This window comes from Mirounga leonina, unplaced genomic scaffold, assembly GCF_011800145.1.
Source record: "Mirounga leonina isolate KUSES-001 unplaced genomic scaffold, KU_Mleo_1.0 Mir_170, whole genome shotgun sequence".
Classification (NCBI taxonomy): domain Eukaryota; kingdom Metazoa; phylum Chordata; class Mammalia; order Carnivora; family Phocidae; genus Mirounga; species Mirounga leonina.
In genome coordinates this window covers 13,972,053-13,994,338 of record NW_023270433.1, presented here as the reverse complement: position 1 = coordinate 13,994,338, position 22,286 = coordinate 13,972,053, and the positions used below count along the sequence as shown (strand labels likewise).

General features: G+C 49.8%; 1 long non-coding RNA gene across 1 annotated transcript; it reads right to left on the bottom strand.

The window, feature by feature from the left end:
• Window positions 1-1,392: 1,392 nt before the first annotated feature.
• On the bottom strand, window positions 1,393-21,504 carry LOC118017759. The gene is made up of 4 exons (XR_004681234.1): window positions 20,754-21,504; window positions 19,765-19,943; window positions 19,375-19,459; window positions 1,393-1,795 (listed from the first exon to the last, which is right to left on the bottom strand). It is a non-coding gene; the product is annotated as an uncharacterized LOC118017759 (long non-coding RNA).
• Window positions 21,505-22,286: the final 782 nt, after the last annotated feature.

Below are 22,286 nucleotides of genomic sequence, written 5' to 3'. Positions count from 1 at the left end.
CAACCTGAACTCCTCTTTGCCCTGTAACGTGACATACTCCCAGGTTAGGACAAAAACGTGTCTTTGGCGGGGGCCGTTACTCGGCTTCCCACAGACTGGAACCACCACGATACAGTTAATGCCATCCCAAGAGAAGGTCTGAAGAGAGGTCTGGGATGGGCTGTGCCACAGACTGAAAGTGATATCTAGGGAGAGACTTGTGGCCAACTTGAACCTCCAGCGCAAGGAGAGAGACCTTCCAAGTCTGGCCCCCTGTGTCTCTCCGCAGTTCTAGTCAGAGTCCGTGTCGAAGGATCAACCACGCAGCTGCGTATCCCAGGTATCTCGCCAGGCCGACTCATCAGCATCACTGCCCAGAAGCAAATCCCAAAATCTCCTCAGCCAAGACTGGAGAAAGGCAGATGTCTGTTCATCATCTGGAGTTCCTTTCAGGAAGAAGTGGGGAAGCCCCCTGCTTAGATCACTCCCCTGTCCTCCCCATCTCCCTGGCAGGTTGGACGCACACAGACAAGTCCACAGTAGGCTTCATTCTTAGATCCATGCTACAGGTGAAAAACTAAAGCCTAGAGACGTTAAGTGGCTTGTCCATGGCTTGTCTTGACTAGTAAACAGTGGAACCGGGATTCAGCTCCTGATCCATCTGACCCCCAAAGCTCGGCTGTCCCTTCAACAAGCACGAGTATGCCATTATATTGGATTGTAGGTACACAGATGCAAGACACAGTACCTATTTTCAGTGCATTTGATTTAAAGGACAAACTGACATGGGTGCCTGGGTGGCTCAGTTGGTTGGGCGACTGCCTTCAGCTCAGGTCTCAGGTCATGATCCTGGGGTCCCGGGATCGAGTCCCACATCGGGCTCCCTGTTCGGCGGGGAGTCTGCTTCTCCCTCTGACCCTTCCCCCTCTCATGCTCTCCCTATCTCATTCTCTCTCTCAAATAAATAAATAAAAAATCTTAAAAAAAAAAGGACAAGCTGACAAAATATATTATAAATAGATGAATATATATATGATATATATTCCATTCTGAATATAATCGTATTCATATGATTATGATTATATGATTATATTACATAATCATATGATATATCATGTATATAATGGAATATTATTCGGCCATAAAAAAGAATGAAACCTTGCCCTTTGCAACAGTGTGGATGGATCTAGAAAGTATAATGCGAAGTCAGTCAGAGAAAGACAAATACATGACTTCACTCATATGTGTAACTTAAGAAACAAAACAAACAAACAAAAAGAGAGGCCAAAAAACAGACTCTTAACAGGCAGAGTGGGTGCCCAGGTGAGGAGCGCTGCGGCCTGTACAGACCTGCTGAATCACCTGCAACTAATATCACACTGTATGGTAACTATCCTGGCATTATTTTTTTTTAAAGGACACACTGGCATTTATTCCGTTAGCGATAACGGCCCTGGGGTCTGCAGACCAGAAAGCCAGGGAGGCTGTGGGAGCTCACAGGCCTGACAACTCACCCCACCATGCTGGCCAGGGGATGGTTTCCGCAGAAAGGGACGGCTAAGCCGAGTCACAAGAATCGGGGAGGATTTATCCGGGTGAAGATGTCATTAATAGGAGACCTTACCAGCAGCTGTGGCTCTGCTCCCCACTGTCTTACTCCGGGTCCCAGAGCAGCCTCTGTCTGCCTGGGTTATTGTCAGTCAGAACAGCAGAGAAGATCACGCAAACCATGTGCTGCCTCTGGAAGCTTCTTCCTTGAAGTCGCACACATCATTTTCCCTCCGTTTATTGGCTCGAGAAGGTCACATGGCCAGCGCTGGCGGAAATGGGGAAGACCAGCAAGGGGTGATCCGTAGACGTGAGTAAGATGTAATCCGTCGTACACGGGTGCAAGCTCAAAGCCTGCATTTCACACGCCTCCCCAGTCACGAAGGACTGGATCTTTCTTTCCCCGAGGCGTGAAGTCATCAAAGGCAGGGAAAATTTGGGAGTCCACCACACCGCATCACATGGACCAGTTCCTGGCTGTGGGAGCAAGCATCCCTCCCAAGGTTTTCCTAATAGATGAATAATAAACATTCCACTGAAATCTTTAAACGGATAGAGGAGTTTAATTATAAGAACTTAATTTTTCAGAAGCAAAAGCTGCTTTTATACAATTACAGTGAGACAACTTTTAATTAACCTTGGAAACTTTCTTTTGCTTGGGAAATCTAATTTAAAATACTTAGGGAACTATTAACATAACACAAGATTCAGGAGGGGTTGGAAATAATATTAAGAAGGCATGGGAAAGAGACTTGGGAGAGGTGTCCCCGGGAGGTTAGCAGGTGAGCGTCACCTAATTTCCCTGAGCGTTCAACATTTCCTGGCCCTCCCCAAGCTCTGGGGACATCAGGGAGGGATTTTGCCAGCAGTGGTTCTCTGGGATTCCTCTCAGCAATGGAGTCTGACCAGACTTCTTTCTTTCTTCTACTTTCGGGGGTCCCCCACCTCTGATGTATGGAATACAGAAGAAGGGGCTACAGGGTCCCCTGGGAGGGGGCAGCCGAGTGGATGTTGTTGACTTTGCAACCTCTCTACCCCTGGTGTGTGCCCAGGGGGATGAGTGCACGGTCTCAACCACAGTGGGTCTCCGAGAGGGGTCCCCGATCCCACAGCAGCAATATCAGCAGGAAGCTGGTTAGATAGAGCATCCTACAGACCCTCGGGCCCCCCCTGAGAGCCACTGGATCTGAATGGGCGTTGGAACACAATGCCCAGGTAGGATATGTATATGCATCAAAGTCCTAGAAGCCCTGAACTTGGCCACAGGGATCTCCAAGGGTAAGCTGCCAACAGTCTGCTTCAGAACTCCTTGGGGGAGTTTGTTTAGAAAGGTCCTGCCCCAAATCTCACGTATCAGAATGCCTGGAAGTGGGGTTCAGGAATTCATATTTCAAAGAAGCTCTCCCAAGAATTTCTGATGTTCATGGAGTTTGGGGAGCATTGGCATACTCTACAGAACCCCAAGTTCGAGACCAGGAAGTCTGACCTCCACCTGCTCGCTGAGGCGCCCCTCAACCGTCCTGGCTTCTCTCCTCACCTGTGACTTGAAGAGAGCAATGCCCACCCTTGCAGGTTGGCCGAGAACATGGCTGGGGAGCGCTGAGCCAGTGACAGCCGCCGCTAGTCCCAGAGTTCTTGGCCAATGACGTCATCACCCGAGGCTGGTCCCATGAAATCAGAGAGCCCCTTGGGGGTGAGCCCACCGAGAGTCCAACCTGGCTCTGCCGCTAAGTCACCAAAGACCTGGGGCAAATCAGACCACCTCTCTGGTCTCCGTTTCTCGACATTCTCAACAACCAAGCAGAAAGTCGCAAAATGTGCAGGCTCAGCTGAGATCTAAGGTCATCTCTGAGACTCTGGAGGGCTCTGGCACCTGTCATTTGAATAGAGCTGCCCTGTAGGCGGACCCCACCTTCCCAGGCGAAAGCCGACTGAGGCAGAAGGTGTTTCTGGCAAGGGCGGCTGCCGGCCCCCTGGGGGCTTCAGGAGGGAAGGGATAGGACCTCTGCGTGTTACAGAAACGTGGCTTTCTCCGGAAGTTCCCTCTGCAACTCTGAAGTCAAAACCAAAAAGGAAACAAACAAACAAAACTGATTCTCAAGTGGCTCTGCAGCCCCCAGCCCACCTGGCCTCGCACCTGCCCACCAGGGGTTCCAAATATAACCAGCTGACCCAGATTCCTGAACCCAAGGGCCTCTGTCAGGTAGTGCAGGCCAGCGCAGTCAGGAGGAACTTTAATGTTACACTGACCCCCTGTGGAAGTCAGAGGCGGCAGACATGGCTCCCACCTCCAGCATCCCCCCACCCGGGCCCCCACCCCATCCGCCCAGCAGGACCCTCCCGAGGGCAGTCCCGGACGCTCTCAAGGAGGGCCATCCACCAGCTGGACTTCTGAGGCAGAGACCACTGGCAAACCTGATTGCATCCGGGGGGAGCCCGCCAAGGTCAGACAGAGGACAACGGGAGGGGGCGTGCCCTCTGCCCCAGCCTGAGGTCACCCACCAGCCCCCCTCCACCACCTCCTGTCTGGATCTGGCTACAATCTTCTCGGTGGCTTCCCCGCCCCCACATTCACCCTTCTCTGCAGTGAAACCTCTTCCCTGCTCCCAAGCCTTTGCCAGCTCCTTGCAGCATCCGGGATGGGGTTCATTCCTTGGTCTGGCTCCCAGAGGTCCGCGTGATCTAGCGCAGCCTGCCTCAGTGAGCCCAGGAGCATAGAACTCCTTTTCCCTTTGCTCAGGCTGTTCCCTCCACCTGGAAGCCTCCCCAGCCTCCTCAAATGACCGAGTCTTGCCCAGAAGCACAGCAGAAACTCCCCCTCCTCACGAAGCCTTCCCTACTGGGGTTGCACCTGCTCCTGCCTCGACCCAGACGTGTGGCAGGTCACATGCCCTCTTTGTGCCTCTGTTTTCTCAAATATAAGATAGAGGTACTAACTCCAGCCAGCGTCACTTGCAGGAGAGGCACGGGGGTGTGACGAGATCACAGAGGCCGTGGAGACTGGTAGGTCTGTGACCGGGTCACGTTGCAGTCTGGCGGTTTCTGCCACACTGTGTCTTGCATCGCATCGAGGTTTTGTCTCACACGCTAACCCCGGAATGACGGAGATGGGCCATCGGAACCAGTGGGTGGCAGAGTCGGGCCTGGAACCCCGAGGTCCAACTCTGTGCTGAATGCCAAAGACACCAAGAGGCCCTCAAAGAGCCCCTGGCTAGTGAAGGGGTCAGCCGGGAGGATTACAGTTCAGGCTGATGAGGGCTGATTCAGAGGCGGCACATAGTAGGGCCCTTGACCCAGTCCTGAAGGTCAGGGAAGGCTTCCTGAAGGAGGTGACATGTGAATTGAAACCTGGCCAATGTGTGCTAGCCAGACAGATCATGAGGGTGGGCAGGGAAGTGCGGCGGGTGTGGGCGATGACCCCCGCGGGGGAGGGACTGTGAGAGGCCAGTGTGGCTGGCATAGAGATTGGGAGGGAAAAGCAGCAAGACTGGAGGGGCCACATCAGGCAAAAGACTCTAAATGTGAGCACAGTGGAAAGCTTCTGCCAGTGTTAAGCATCTGACGTGGTCAGATTATTACCGGAAAACCGTTCCTCTGACTTCAGGGTGTAGAATAAAGAGAATTCGGGGGGAGATTAGGGACGGGGAGGAGGCAGAGAGGGTCAGGCAGTCACTCCAGCAGACCCATCCCCTATCTTTGGACTCTGCCCAGCAAAAGAAAGCCCCACATAAAGCTGCAAGCATAAGGGTCTGTAAAACTGAGGGGACCACAGGTACACCCATGAGGACCGTAGACCCACGTCACTGCTTCCAGACTGAACCCCCAGCACATGACTCTCGGGTTCATCTTTCCACTTGGTCTCGCCTAGTGTCAGCGAGCTCACTATGTGCCAGTGTGAACCATTTCCCAGGGAAAAAAATGGAAATCTCGCGGTATCAGTGACCCGGGCTCTATGAGCCTGATTTGGACCCCAAAAGGCCAGAGGGCATTTTCTGGGCCAGGGTCCTGGGAAGGTGGCAGTTATGAGAGCCCAGAGCCCAGAGCCCAGAACAGAGAGTACACACTGCTTGCCCAGCCACTGCTCCGTCTTGCTTGGTTACTCTCCGGGTGAGAGTCGCTGGCGTGAAACGTCAATGAGAAGGAAGAATAAAACCCACCAGGGTGAGGACCCAAGCCAAAGGCCATGGCACCTGCCAGGGGTCAGCCCCTGATAGGACAGGCACTTGGGGGGCAGGAATGGGACATCCTAGGGGCAGCTTCCCTGCTTCCTTCACCCACCTCCCCCCGAGGGATTTCTTTCTACTTGTGACTTTCTGGGAGGTGGGGGAGGGTGCGCACGGTGGATGCAGGATTTCATGCATACGTTCGAGACCCTCTGCATGTCTGTGTTGGAGTATTCTGTGCGCTTGCGTGGAAGTGCTCTGTGGGTGATTTTGTTTGTTTCCTTATGGGTACACTCCATCTCAGCATTCAGATGTGTGGGGTTCCATCTGCCCCTTGGGGGGTGTTTGTGGAGGAACCCATGCATGCATGCTGCAAGGTGTGTGGAGGTGTGAGTTCAGTCAGGCATCTGTTACCTACACCCCAGGCACCAAGTAAATTTCCGAAAATGTCGATCTCATCCCCATATCCTCCCTCACCTTCCTCTCACTTTGGTTTCTATGACGGCCCATCTGTCCCTCTCCCAACACAGAAGCAGGAAGGGCTCCTGGGGGTTCCCACGACCTGGTGTCAGACACCTGGGTGCAACGGCCGGCCCACCTCTCGCTAGCTGGTGAGCTCAGGCAGGTGACATAACCAACTCTCAAGTGCTGGGAATAGTCTAGCCCACGGCCTGGATTAAACAGTGTGTGTGCTGTACCCTCAGAGGGGTGCATGGTCAGCCCTCATTCTGTGCCCCGAGCATGCCGGGCCTTTGCCAGCCTGGCCTTCTCCCACCACCAAGCCCTACTCTATCTCCAGCCACTCACCAGATATTCCCCTGGCCCCTGTGTGTCAAACACTCCGTGAGTCACAGACAAGCTGCCCTCCACATGCAAGGCAGTAGGAGATGCCGGACGGGAGCAGACCACACCCAGGCCATGTGGGAGGAGCATGGGCGCACAGCAGAGGGCTGGGGAATCAGGGAAGGCTTCCTGGAGGAGGTAACATCTAAGCCATAACCCGAAAGATAAGAAGGCATCGGCTGAGTGAAGGGAGGAAGGAGAGAGAGCCAAGCAGAGGGCACAGCCGAGGGAGGTGAGAAAGAGGCATAGGAAAGACACAGGAAGACCAGGGAGTGTTGGCTGTGGCCTCGGTGCTGCCCTCAGCCCCTTCCACATCTACCAACGCATTCCTTCTCACCGGGACGAGGAAGGCTGGCGTCCCCACTTTCCAAATGAAGAAGTCGAGGCCCAGAGACAGTGAGTAACTTGTCCCAGGTCACACGACTGTAAGGCTGCAGAGGGAGGGGAGAAGAGCCAGGCCAGCCTCGAGAAGCAGAGGCAGGGCACGCCAGGGCCTCGGGGACGGGCTGCTGGGGTCCCGGTGTAGGGTCCCAAGAGCCCCGGCTTTGGGACAGCAAGACCAGGGAACACTCTCCTGCTCTGCTCACTCAGCTGGGGCCACTGGTGTCCCCTCCTGGCTTCCTGGGCTGCAGAATGAGCAGGAGGAGCCCCCTCAGGCTAATGTCTCATAAGTCGGAGGAAGAGAAAGAGTGCCTGACCCAGAGCAGGCACCCAGGAGGGCTCCTTTCTCCTCTCCCTCCCCTGCAGGGCAGCATGCTGAGCCCCACAGGCTCACACTGCAAACATTAGGAGCTGCCAGTGGAGAACAACTCCCCTGCCCTGCTTCCTTTCACCTCTGCCCCTCGGAGGCTCACTTCTCAGCCTGCACAAGGCAGACACGGTGGCCAGCATTTAGGAGTCTCTCTCTTGCGCATACTGAGAGGGGACATCCTGGAGAGTGTGTTGTTCGTCCCAGCGGGGAGCCGTAGCTCCCTGAGACTCACGAAGAGAGGCTCTGTCAGCCTTTCTCAGAAATAGCTATGGCTTCTCTAGGCAACAACAAACAAGCTGTAGATGCTGCTTTCCCTCTTTGCTTTGGCTGCTGGGGAGCTCCGAGCCAAACATAAGTCTGATCATCCAGCCTTAGCAGTTTCCTAGTGCTCATTGAGAGGGAGCAACGGGGGCCCTTTCCACAAATGCAGACAACTTCCCGGCATACAGTAGGGGATCAAACATTCTCTGAGGTGTGTGTTTGATATGCCTTAAGGTATATCTTATATTGCTACTTTGTTTAGTCCTAGCCTCAACTTCCTTACTCCTTTTCCCCCCAAAATAAAAATGCACACATCCCATTGGAAATTCCACCCCTCAGAGATAATGCTCATGTGTATATTGTGGTGACCATCCTTCCAGACAGGCGGTGAAACGAAAGTATAATTTTCATAAAAATGGCATCGTACAATTGACTCAACTATATGTTGCAGATGCTTTTCACATCAATGGATGTAAGCCCACAGGGCTGCACCGTGGGCCCTAACATGGATTACCCCGATTTATTTAGCCAGATCCCGATTTCTGTGCACTGAGGCTCTTTCTCATTTTGGCAATTATAAAACAGCCTTGAAGTTGCTGGGGCATCATTTCTCCCATTTGTGTAATCTTTCTCTAATGAAAACTTCTCAGAAATTGTCTCTTACTTTTGTTTTTAACCTGTCAGTATTCCCTGAGTTGTGTGACTGGTAAATCCTTTTGGGAACTAGAAAAAATATATAGATTTATAAAGTGAAATAAATGATGGTATATTATCCAATTAGCAAAATAAAATAAAACAAAATAAAACAAACACTGTGAACGGATCCCAGGAGCCTGAGAGGAGACAAGAGGTCTTTTGGAGAACAGGGAGCAAAGGAGTTGACATCATGGGGCTCCTTATCTGGAGAAGAAACCAGGAGGCAGTGTCTCACCCCGACCCCAGGCCGGGAGATGGTGGCAAAAGACTCCCCGAGGTTTGGGGGCACACAGGAGATGTTCTCAGACCTGCAGGGCCTCCAGGCAGCTGGCTCCCACCAGCTAAGAAGGTCGGGAACTGGAGCCTCCTCGGGGCTCACGTCCTCAACATGATGGCGCGAAGCTCTCTGATTACAACCACCTCTTATCATTTGCCAAGCAAACCTACTCCCTTGAAGTTTGCTAATAAAAGACAAGAAGCAGCAAACTGAGAAGAAGAAGAGAGAAAGAGCCCTCAGAGTCCAAGCAGCTGGGAAGGGCTGGAGAAGGAAGTGGCCCCTCGGGGCCCATTTCTTCCCTTTCTTTCTTTTTCTTTAAGGATTTATTTATTTATTTTAGAGAGAAAGAGAGGGCATGAGCAGGAAGGGCAGAGGCAGAGGGAGAGGGAGAGTGAACGTGGAGCAGGTTCCACGCTGAGTGTGGAGCTTGATGTGGGGCTCGATCTCAGGACCCGGAGATTATGACCTGAGCCGAAACCAAGAGTCAGGCGCTTAACTGACTGAGCCACCCAGGCGCCCCTCTGGGCCCATTTCTTGCCCCATTTTATTGGGCTGGATCGTTGGGGTCGTCTGGGGGACCGTGGGTATGGCACGAGTCCCACCACGGCGCCACGTGACATCAGCCTCCAGGCGCCTGGCAGAGAACGCGCCATGGGGACACTCCCAGAGGCTGAGGGCACAGCTGGTGGCCACAAGCTACCAGGTGGCCTCGGACTCTTCAGGAATATTCCTCCTTTCCTGTCACCCTCCCCCGAGGGCCCTGCCAGTCCGCTCAGTGGGGCACTGGAGTGGCACAGGGGCTCAGAGTCAGACCGAGGCTTCAATACCACTCCCTAGTTCCAGGACCCTGAGCAAGTGACCTCCTCCTCTGAGCCTCCGTTTCCTTATCTGTAAAATGGGGATGATGGCCACAGTCTCCATTTTTGTCTCCTTCCCTGGGTGGTGTGAAGATCATGTGACCCACTGGACAAGGATGAAGGGACTTAGGGCAGCAGATCCTGAATACCAGACTGACTGCCCCCGGATCCCTGTGGACACGTATGAAAATACGGATTCCCATGTCCCCTCTCAGGAGAGAAATGGTTCGTTGGATATGGGGTGGGGCCCAGGCATCTGTATTTGGAAAAAGCCCCTTGGCACTTTCAGTGGGTGGCCAGGCCCGGGGAACCTCTGCTTTACAAACCAACGTGGTGCAGCCTCTCAGTTTGAGGGCAGGTGCCGGACGGCAAAGACAGGCGGCTCGCCGACCCCGGGGAGCTGCTCTCAGCTGGCCAGTTACTTTTCTATTCTGGGCCTCAGTTTCCTCCCCTGGGAAATGGGGGATCCCACCCATCTTTCAGGTATGGTAGATGCAGGAGGTGAAGTATTCAGCACATAATGAGTCCTCGATGAAGAGTGGCTATTACCATTTTTATATTAGTTTATACTTTGTATTGTTTTTAGAAGCTATTAGCAAGTTCTTCAGATGACTTAAAACCTAAAAGCCATCATTTTTTTATGTTCTTTGCCTAAAATTTTTTTGTTTTTTGTTTTTTTCTTGTTCCATTCCACAAGTAATGTATGTTCATTGTAAAGATTCAAACAGTCAAGAAGGATTGAATGCTATTACTTATAGTTTGGGGCATAGCTTTCCAAACATTTCTTTTTTTTTTTTTTTTTTAAGATTTTATTTATTTATTTGACAGAGAGAGACACAGCGAGAGAGGGAACACAAGCAGGGGGAGTGGGAGAGGGAGAAGCAGGCTTCCTGCAGAGCAGGGAGCCCGATGCGGGGCTTAGTCCCAGGACCCTGGGATCATGACCTGAGCCGAAGGCAGATGCCTAACAACTGAGCCACCCAGGGGCCCCTTTCCAGACATTTCTATAAACGGGAACAAACCTCCGGCTGCCATGTCATTCACACACACACACACACACACACACACACAATGGTATCATACATTGTAAGTTGTGCTGAAATGTGCTTTTTTTTTCTCCACTCAGCAATCTATCATGAACTTCCTTCCATGCCAGTATATTGATCTATTGACCTAAGGTCTAAAAAAAACGTTTTATTAAGTGGGTGTGCCATGATTTATTTAACTAGGCACCTTCTAATGGACATTTGGGTAGGTAGTATTTTTCTGATTTTCCATTCTTACAAACAAACCCACAGTGCTCATCTTTGGACGTTTATCCTTGAACCTTCGTAAGCCTTCATAGCAGCCACCATGGATCCGGTACCAAATACTTAAAATGCATTTATCTCATTTAAACTTCACTGCATCTCTGCCCGATTTGACAGGTGAAGAGGCTGAGATGGAGAGTTTCAAGTCCTGTGCCTCTGTTCCCAGACCTAGTAAGTGGCAGGGCCAGGATGAAGCCCATGGTAGACTGCTTGCATCACTGGCCCTAACTTTTGCTGCCTCCCTGTATCCGTCCCCGGAGGTGGTGCCCCCCACATTGACTCTAGGCGTGGCTGCATCCACGACTTTGGCCAATGACACACCAGCAAACCAGATGCAAGGAGAAGCCTGAAAAGGCATTTGCATATTTCTGCAAACTCAACTCCTTTTCTCAAACTCCTGTTCTGCCATGAGAACAAGCCTGGGTGAGTTGGCCAGAGAATGAGCAAATCCACGAAGCATCCCACTCAAGGCCATTCTAGACTAGCAAGCCCCCAGCCCACTTGCCAGCTGACCTAAGATCTGTGAACAAGCCCAGCCAAGACTAGTCAATCCAGCCCAGATCAGCAGAATAACATAGGTGAGCTGCAGAGTTTGAAAAAGAATAGACAGTTCTCATTTTAAGCCACTAAGTTTTGGTAAGACTTGCTATGATTTGTTATGCAGCAGTAACTAACTGATACAAAGCCAAACTCTGACTCACAATCCCTACTATCCCCAAGAGCCCACTGCCCTTGTTAGGGGTCAAAGCCCTACCCATAGCCTGTATGTAGCAGATGCTGTACTGACCAGTCTAGAGGTCAAGACTACGTAAGAAAGGCCCTGCTACTGAGGAGCTGACAGTCCAGTGAGAAAGAACCTAGTGAGTGACTACTGTTCGCAGATCAGAACTGGGGCTCAGAAGGGACCTGTAATTGGTCACGATCACACAGCACTTTAGTGACAAAGAGAAACCTCAGGCTCCTGACCCTAAATCAAGAGTTCCTGGGGCCACTCAGAACTTGCAGCATCCTTGAGTGCCAATAAAAATTACCTTATTGGCCGAGATGCCACCGATGACGACAGCAGGCAGCCACCCCAGGGACAGCCTTTTCCCTATTTGGTGAGTCAAGTAAAAGAGCTCCAGTTTCCATCTGAAGGCATTAACTGCAAATTTATATTTGAGGTCCTGTGTGCAGTTTTTTATGCATCTTTAAATACCAAAACATAATTACCAATGTCAATACATAATGTTTATTTCTTTCAGTTCCGACATTTTAATTTTCCCGAGCAGGCGGGAAAAATGATATGCATAAAAATAATGACAAATAGTAAAAGTCTCCCAAATAAGGGACCGGGATCACCCGCGTAATCCTAAATTTAAATGCATTCACGATCACAGCCATATTAAAGGTCTGATAAGCCAAATTAGGTTCCATGTAAGCATAATTAATCTTCCTTTTCGATGAAGATATTACAAGGGCGTTAATTTGAATCCCAAAGGCCTTTGGGAAATTGAATTATATAGATAAAGCAAATATTTGACCTTTTATAGATAATTACTACTCAAAAAAAAAATTCACAATGCAAATGAACAGCAGCAAGTAAACCTTGGGTGTTCCTGGGCCCTACCGAAATAAAGTTCTTTCTAAATATTCAGCAAAAGAAAAGGCAGCTAGTGTGCTCTCTTCGGCCTCCCGGTTTTTTCATTTCAAATTTGGAAGCATAAAACTCCAGCCAGGGGTCCTCGTGTTTATTAACAAATAATTGAACGCAATTGGCCAGTGCTGATTATGTCAAATTTGCAAATTATCTGTTGTCGGACATAGGTCATTAAATTTCAAAAGACACAGCAATGAAGCTACAGCGATGATCCCAGGGCCAGCACTCAGCGGGGTTAATGCTCATCCCCAGGAATGACTCGGCACTGGAACGGTGCTCCTGACACCTCTGAGTCAGGTCCCCAGGTCCCCAGGGAGAGTGGGAAGGAGGAGCCTGCGTCAACACCCTGCACTTCCCTGCAGAAAGAAAGAACAGGTGCCTAGGGCCATGCGAGGAGCTGAATGACACGACCCCCTCTAGCCTCCGGTTCCTCAACAGTAAATGAGTAGAAGGGCACCTGCAGTCACGGCCCCTTGGGATCTGAAAGGAGATCGTGGAGCGCTAATGCCCGAGGCACTTTGCCCTTGGACAGGCCTGCCTTTGCGTCCTGGTCCCACCCCCCTGCCGCCCCATCCCCTCCCATTGGGTGCCCTGAGTTTCCCAATCTGCAAAAGGGGTCTCTAGCACTCCCTCAATATCCTGAGGTTCTAGCGAAGAGGAAGTAAGGAAGGGCTTACAGGCACCTTGCAGAGAGTAAGCACTCCTGGATGTCACCTTGGCTTCAACATGCTGAGTCCGTCCCCCATACTCCCAAACAGCAGTCCCCTCCCCGACTCCAGAGCATTTCTCGTCTCTGGGCCCAGGATCTCACACATTCCCTGCAGCTTCTGGCTCTAGAACCTTCGCAGAATGAGGCCCGAACAACCATGGCTGCTCATGGCCAACCTCACTAAGCACCAGGTGCTCGCCTCACCCCTGGACCCACAGCGGCTGGCTGGATGCAAAGCCGTACCAGCTCAGAGCGGAGCAGACGGATGAGTGTCCCCATCAACACTATTCACCATCGTGTTCTAAGCTCGCCCAAGGCACCATTCAGAGGCCTCACAAGGGCTCTACAGGAAAGGAGGGTATTGACATATGGAGATCAGATAAGGAAGCTCCATCAAACCCTCACCCTTCCCACAGCCCCAGCAGAGCAAGTCGAGAGGCCTCAGCATCCCCGGGAAATGTTTGCAAGGGGACACACTGAAATAGCCAGAAACAAAGTCATGTCCCCTCCACTGTCATACTGGAGTCTTCTCTCTGTCTCTCTGATTAGAGCAGAATTGAATCTGGCCAGGCAAAATTGAATTTGTACATTTCCCTAATCATACAATCTCCAAACACTGAACGTCCTAGTCCCAATTAGTCTGCCTTCATCTGGAAGGAGAGGGGAGTCGTCCTTATTGACAAGAGGGGAGTGAAAAATCAAGAGCCTGGAGTTATTGGTGATTGATCAGCTGAGTCCCCAGTAAAAGTCAGGGCCCAAGCCCATGCTCCCAGGCAGGGGATGGGCTTACAGGGAGGTCTGTCTGCAGTAGGCAATTTGGTACCCCCACGATTTGGGGCAGTTTCTGGGCTTTTCCGGAAAAGGAGATATTTGATTGCCAGGTGGGCTCCACAGCCAAGAACAGAATCCCCATTAAACCTCAGATTGGAGGGGCGCCTGGGTGGCTCAGTTGGTTAAGCGACTGCCTTCGGCTCAGGTCATGATCCTGGAGTCCCTGGATCGAGTCCCGCATCGGGCTCCCTGCTCGGCAGGGAGCCTGCTTCTCCCTCTCCCACTCCCCCCTGCTTGTGTTCCCTCTCTCGCTGTGTCTTTCTCTGTCAAATAAATAAATAAAATCTTTAAAAAAAAAACCTCAGATTGGGCTCAGACCCTCCCCAGGTCCCCCTCCGTCCACTTCCCAATGGTGGTCTCCTCCTGCAATCTCTTCTTGCACTGAACACACTTTCCTGGTGGTTTAATCAATCCCCTTGGCTTTGGTCACCATCTCCACCCTAGACCTCTCTCTTGAGCTCCAAATGCAGAGATCCAGAAGCCCTCTGGGCCCCTCCACTCAATGTGGCCCAAATGAGGTTGACATCTTCATTTATCAAAAGCCCCAAAGCCATCAGAATGAACGGAAACCCCAATGCCAGGGAATATTCTAAAGATTGAAACACATGCATATTTCATTTAGCTCTCTCATAATCCTGTAAGGAAGTACTCTTCTTAGCCCTATCTCACAGACACAAACAGTTTGCCTATCTATGTTGTAAGAGTCTTTGGAAGAACAGAAAAGAACTTGGCCGCGACTCTGTAGACATTGGTCTGTTGCTGCAAAGGAAGGAAGTCTGAAGCCAAGCCTGACTTGTTCCTTGCTGGGTCACCTGTTAGATACTTTGCTTTTTCCTTCCTGGATCCTTGCAGGTTATTTGGTTTGCTCTTTTCCCGTGTAATTCAACACATTATCCAGAATTTATTGAAGTCACCACTTAGATAGTCTTCCATTGGCTTGGTCAGGAAGGAAGGGGCCTTTGGACCTACACAGTGTGGCTTTAATTTCTGCCTTGGTGCCAACTGTTTCCCTCTCTCTTCAAGACCCACCATCGTGTCCACTATTGTCCCATATTTTCTGTCTTTATCCTTTTCTTCTGCCTTCTGAGGAAGCTTTTTAAGATTGTCCTCCCTATGGCTGATTTGATTTTCCATAAAGTCAGTTCCACCATGGAGGCTTCCAGAGACATTGTAATGATTCTATTGTCTTCTAGGTCCCTTGTCAATCTTCCTTGTCTCCTCCATCTCTCTTAATATTTCATCGAGATATCCATTCATCTCCACTTCCTCTCCTCATAGCTTTCTTGTGTTTTTTTTTTTAACTTTTTTTTAAAGATTTTATTTATTTATTAGAGAGAGAGCACAAGCAGGGAAAGTGGCAGGCAGAGGGGGAAACAGGATCCCTGCTGAGCGGGAAGCCTGATGCAGGACTGGATCCCAGGCCCCTGGGATCATGACCTGAGCTGAAGGCAGATGCTTAACCATCTGAGCCACCCAGGCGCCCCCATAGCTTTCTGCTCTAATTTCAGAAAAGCCACCATCTCCTTGCATTCACTCCAGAGTCCAAATGAAATTCTCACATTTCTTTCTGGACCCAGAGAAAACACTCCTCAGAGGTCTAATCATCCTCTGAGTTTTGAACAATAGTCTCTTTTAATTATTCAGCAATATTTTTTCACAAGTCCCAAACCATTTCTTGAAGAAGAATGTGAAACCACACTGGTTTATTCACCAAATATTTACTAAGCATCATTATGTCTCCAGCACTGCAGAGAAGGCCACAGAGGCCGCCGGGAGCTCCTGGCTGCCCACGGGTGCAGAGAAACTTAGAATCTGTTTCTCCTCAGGCCGGGTGGCAGCTCTGCAAGGTCAGGGAACATTCCTGTCTTCTGCACCTGCCAGGGGCCTGGCAGAGCTCTGTGGATGGGCCATTAAATCCTGAGTAGGACCCAACGATGCTCATCATTCGGGGGAAGATATTCTTGCTGTGCCTTCTCAGGGCTGGATTTGCACAGCCCGTTCCCAGGAGATGGGTTCAGCTCCTTTGTGATGGAGGCAGCTCTCTCCCTGAGCCCGAGCCCCACCTGTTGAAAGGAGACCAACCACGGAGTTGTTGGATCTTGGATCTTGCAGTGTGGAGGGGAACCTGAGGGCAGCTGGCTCCCAAGTTGGGTAGATGAGAAACCAAAGCAATCGTGGCTAACAGAAGGGGCTCCTGAGAGCCTCGCCCAGGTCCCCTGCTGCCTAAACCCTGCTCCCGCCACTGTCCAGGGCCACAGCGCTGGGGAATCCGAGCAGAGCGAGCCGGTGGCTTGAGCAAGGCAGTCAGAAGAGAAGTAGCTCTTTTTTTAACACTTGCATTGAGGTATGCCTGCTACACAAAAACCTGCACGTTTTTAGGGTATACAATTTGACAAGTTTGGACATGTGTATACACCCATGAAACTATCATCGTAAAAGTTTCCTTCTGTCCCTTTTGTTTTTTGTTTTGGGTTTTGGGTTTTTTAGGTAAGAACACTTAACAGGAGATCTACCCTCTTGACAAATCTTTTGGTGCACGATACAGTATTGATGATTAGAGGCAGTATGTTGTACAGCCGATCTTTGGAACTTACTCCTCTTGCATAACTGTAACTTTATACCAATGGAATAATGATCCCCCATTCCGCCCTCCTCCCGGCCATGGCAACCACCACTCCCTTCTCTGCTTCTATGTGCTTGGCTATTTTAGATCATCTCATGGAAGTGCAACCACGCACTGCTTGTCCTGTCACCAGCTTATTTCACTTAGCACGATGCCCTCCAGTTTCACCATGTCACAAATGGCAGGATGCCCTTCTTTTTGAAGGCTGAATAATACTGCATTTTACGGATAGAGCACAGTTTCTTCATCCGTTCGTCTGTTGGCTGCCATGTGGGTTATTTCCACATCTTGGCCACTGTGAATAATACTGCAGTGAATGTAGGAGTACAGATAAAGAGAAGAATTTCTTAATCTCAGGTCAGTGGGAAGGTCCTGTAGTAAAAAGATAGGAGAAGAAGCTCCATACAAGAAAGTTATGATTCACGGGAAAGAGCTGAAACTGTCCTTGCCTTTAAGGAACAGATATAATTTCAGGAGAAGAAAAAAGTTAGAACTCCATGTAAACCAGGAAAATACACTCATGCATTTTTGATTCTTTCAGAGGTGCACCGATCCCGCACATCCCACGCCATGTGCTCAGGTGGATAGGGATGAAATCCACCATGTCTGCGATCTGCCGCTCAGGTGTGGCCCCCGGGACCAGCAGCATCAGCTTCACCTGGGAACTTGTCCACGATGCCAGTTCTCAGGCCCCATCACAGACCTGCTACATCAAAATCTGGCATTTAACAAGATCCCCAGGCGATCTGCTAGCATATTAACTATTGAGAAGAATTGATTTTAAAAAGAAACGGTGCTGACTTAACAAAGGGGAGGGTGGGGAAGGGAGAGCAAAGCAAAGAGAGGAAAAGAAAAACCCTGACAGCTGTTGCATCCAGATCATGGACGTATGGGAGCTCTCGGCACTAGTCTCTACTGTCACAGTGATTCGAAATGTCCGAAGTAAAAAAGAGAGAGAGAGAAAAATGCACCAGTGAATGGACAGATATTGTGGTCCGAGACAGCAGAGGTCACCACTTCCAGGGACTTCCTGGGAGGCTGAAAGAAGCTCCAGGCTCCGTGTCACAGACGCCATGCCAGCCCCAGGGACAGGAACGTCACCAGGTGGTTTATCAAAGGGCTGCATTTAGGGTGCTGGGGGTGGGTAGCCATGACCTCAAAGACTAGAGAGTTCCAATGCCACACAAGATGAGTGAAGAAAACCTACCGAGACACTTCCTGGTGAGATTTCAGCCTTCTGCAGATAAAGGGCAAACGTGAAAGGCTTCTAGAGAGCAGAAAATCCAGCAGGGTCAGCCACTGCGGGATGCTGTAGATGGAGCCGGGCTTCTGTATCAGCTTCCTGTGGCCGCTGTAACAAATCACTACAAACTCGGGGACTTACATCAACACAGAAGTATTCTCTTGCAGTTCGGGAGGTCAGAACCCTAAAATCAGCTTCACCAGGTGCAAGTCAAGGCGTCTGACGACCTCCGTCCAGGAGCCCTAGCAGAGAACCGGTTCCTTTGCCCGGCATCCTCCAGCTTCTAGAAATGCATTCCATGATTCCTTGGCTCCTGGTGCCTTCCTCCATCTTCTAAGCCAGCGGTGTGGTATCTTGTCTCAGCAGCCACCTGGCCTTCTTCCTCTGTAGACAAAACCCTCTCCCCCGCCACTGCCTCCCTCTTGTAAGGACACTTGTGATTACTTTTAGGGCCTGCCTGGACGGTCCCCATCTCAAGAGCCTTCATCACATCTGCCAGTCAAGGTAGCATTCGCAGGGTCCAGGGATTAGGACCTGGATATTTTGGAGGGGCCATTATTCAGCCTGCCACAGCTTTTAAGTTCCAAGGAAAAGTCGTGTTCATTGCAGGGTTCTATACAAAGCCAACCCATCAAACAAGTTCCCGAAAATGCAGAATATCTACCCCTCTGCACCTGAACTTAAAAAGTTGTATATGGAGATGTTTCTGTAACAAAATAATAACTTTTAAAAATTTTGAAACAACAGAAAGACGAGCAATCCAATTCAAAGATGTGCAAAGGACTTGAATAGATATTACTCCAAAGAAAATGCACGATGACCAGCAAGCACATGCAAAGATGCTCCAGCATCATTAGTCACGAGGGAAATGCTACTGCTTCACACCACATACAGTGGCTGTCATCAAAAACCAGAGAATAGGGGCACCTGGGTGGCTCAGTCGTTTAAGCATCTGACTTTGGCTCAGGTCATGATCTCAGGGTCCTAGGATCGAGTCTAGCACTGGGCTTCCTGCTCAGTGGGGAGTCTGCTTCTCCTTCTCCCCCCCCACTCTCAAATAAATAAATAAAATCTTAAAAAAAAAAACAATAAAAAGTTATTGGCAGGGGGGCGCCTGGGTGGCTCCGTCGTTAAGTGTCTGCCTTCGGCTCAGGTCATGATCCCAGGGTCCTGGGATCGAGCCCCGCATTGGGCTCCCTGCTCCGTGGGAAGCCTGCTTCTCCCTCTCCCACTCCCCCTGCCTGTGTTCCCTCTCTCGCTGTGTCTCTCTCTGTCAAATAAATAAATAAAATCTTAAAAAAAAAAAAAGTTATTGGCAGGGACAGAGGATATGGAAAAATTGGAACCCTCCTGCATCACTGGTGGGAATGCCAACTGGTGTAGCCACTGTGGGAAACAGTGTGGCAGTTCCTGGACGAGTGAAACATAGAATTACCACCTGACCCAGCAATTCCACTCCAAGGTATGCGCCCAAAGAAGTGAAGGTAGGGACTCAAAGCGATACTTGTTTGCAAAGGTTCATAGCAACACTCTTCACAACAGCTAAAGGTAGAAACCACCCAGCTGTCTGTCAATGGCTTAGTAGATAAAAGGTGCTATATCCACACGACGGAGTATCATTCATCCAAGAAATGAGGTACTTACTGTTGCATGCTTGGAAACATTATGTTAAGTGAAAGAAGCCCGACACAAATGCCCACATACTGGATGATTCCATTTATTCAAGCGTCTGCAATAAATACACAAAGACAGAAAGAAGATTCGCCGTTGCCAGGGGCTGATGGGAGGGAGGAATGAGGACTGACTGCTTCAAGGGGACAGGGTTTCCTTTGGGGATGACCGAGTTCTGGAACCAGATCGTGGTGATGGATGCGTAACACTGTGAATGTACTTAATGCACTGTGTAGTACCTCTAAAATCGCTCCATTGGTCAATGTTATGTTTAAAAAACTTAGGGAAGAGGAAAAGAGTAGACACAGGAAACAATAGCCACTCGAGATAAGTAAGAACCAAGGAAAGCGCAAGCCAACTTACAAGAGAATCCGCAGGTCCGGTGTTTAGAACATTCCCTGTGAGCACGGAGGGTTTCCAGACATAGGATCACCTTCTTCTTTCTATAGATAGAATCACATCGCCTTGGTTCTGCAGTGAATATTTCCACGATCTAACATGTATAAATGGTATCTCATTGGGTTTAAAGTTTTAGAGCCAACCTACGGAGAAATCATGAGAGAGCATTATGGTAACAGAGAGAATGCAAATGTTATGAACCTGGACAATGCAAGAATAATTATTTAACAAGAATCGGGGGGGGGGGGCGCTGGTGAGCAGGAGACACAGAAGGAAGTGTAAGTATACCGATTTCTTTATTTTTCAGCGCAGAGATCAATACTTACCATCCAAAAGGAATAAATCAAGAAATAGAGACTAAGTATGGTCTTAAAAGTTACAAAGGCAATCTGTACGAAAACTCAGATTAATACCAGAACTAAATTCAGTAAGGGAAAGGAGAAGTGGAAGACAGTAAAATATGCTTGGTTTCTCATCTTTCTTCACAAGGAGGAAACAGATACTGGCTAAAGGAGGTAAGTGAAGAAATAGAATTAGAGGGCGCCTGGGTGGCTCAGTTGGTTAAGCGACTGCCTTCGGCTCAGGTCATGATCCCGGAGTCCTGGGATCGAGTCCCGCATCGGGCTCCCGGCTCGTCGGGGAGCCTGCTTCTCCCTCTAACCCTATCCCCTCTCATGCTGTTTCTCTCTCTCTCTCTCTCTCTCTCTCTCTCAAATAAATAAATAAATAAAATCTTTAAAAAAAATAGAATTAGATTTAAAACTTCGATTGTTGGTACACATGAGTTTTTGTCTGGCTACAGATACCTTCTTTCCCTGGGGATTACCCATTCATGTGACTAAGGGGGGGGCGGACCCGGCTCTGTGGCGCTGGGAAGGGTCACCCGCCCCAGCCTGGCCAATCAGAACCTCCCCTGGGACTTGCTGGCCAGTGCTCTTGGGGAAGATACTGACTTTCAGCCGGTGTTGTCAAGTTGGAGGAATGTGAATCCGGGCCTTTCTGTGTCCATCTTCATGCTGCAGGGCATGCACCTGTGGAGAGACTGAAGCAAATCAGAGCCATGACAGTGATGAGTCCCTAGATGTGCCTGGAGCCCCTATCGCCCTTCGGATTCCTGTCATCTTACCCGGTAAATTCCCCTTTTGCTTTAAAAATAAATAAAGTGGCCTGGGACAGCCCTTTGGCTTCTATGCTGTGCCGATGAGTGGTACTGACCCAGGGAAGAATCCTCCAGAAGGAAGGTGAGTTCACCAGCATTGAAAAGGGGTCAGAACAACAGCCCACGGGACAACCCTCAGGCTTTCAGGACCAGGACACAGACAGAGTTCAGGGGCCAGAACATCACTCCGTGTAGGAATAATGATCGTGGCAAGAACTTGACTTTGGGAAAGCCAGACCGGAGTGCAGATCCCGCCATCCAGGATCTGTGCAAGTCAGACACAATTCTGACGTTAGCACCCTCATTACTGAAAGAGAGCTAATACTATAATGTCTGTCCCACGGGGTCACTGAGACAGCGAAATAATGAATGAAAAGGTACTTTATCAACAACACTAGGTTTTCTTTTTTATGACCCTTAGTCCCTGAGTTGGTCAGTTAAGCTGATTCTGTTGTCTGACTACGGCTGTCCCCTTAATTTGATCCCAACCACCCACAAATGTATGCTGTGGTTTCCAGGGGGTGTGAGAGTGTGAATGGTGCATTGCAGCCCCTTCCAACCACTCGGGGTGGGGGTGGGGGGACAAACCACCCCAGAGGTCACAAGTCACTCACCTGAGGTTGTCGTCCATCTGCGCCACTTCCCACCGGGCACCTCACCCTTCTGGCCACTTCTTCTCTTAATTCTATTGTGCTTTTGTAAATGCCATCCTCATGAAGGGGCAAAGGGGATGTTGTTAGAGTAACTGGTATGGTTCGGATGATCTGTGCATCTGGAGATAGAGACACCACTGTGGGGGGCTTGGGATGGCTTGGCACTAAGATGGTGGCACTTACAAATTATGTAGTGTTAGATTCTTTTTGTAAACTTTTATGTTTTCTCTTATTCTAAACGTAATATTGTGTCTTGTAATCTTTTATTGTAAGTAATATAAGTAATATTATTTATTGCAGGAAACATAGAAAGATAAAGAAGAAAATAAAAGTGACCTACAATCCCACAATCCAGATTTAAACCCTGTTTAGCCTTGTTTAACATTTTGGTAGACTTTCTTTTTTTTTTTAATACTTTATTTATTTACTTGAGAGAGAGAGAGCAAGCGAGAAAGAGAGAGAGTATGAGTGGGGAGGAGGAGCAGAGGGAGAGAGAGAAGCAGACTCGGGGCTCGATCCCAGGACCCTGAGATCACGACCTGAGCCGAAGGCAGACACTCACCAACTGAGCCACCCAGGCGCCCTGGTAGACTTTCTTCCACTCTGTTTTACTAACACTCCTGAAATCATATTCTATATTCTACCCTGCTTTTTCCATTCAGCATTATATTGTG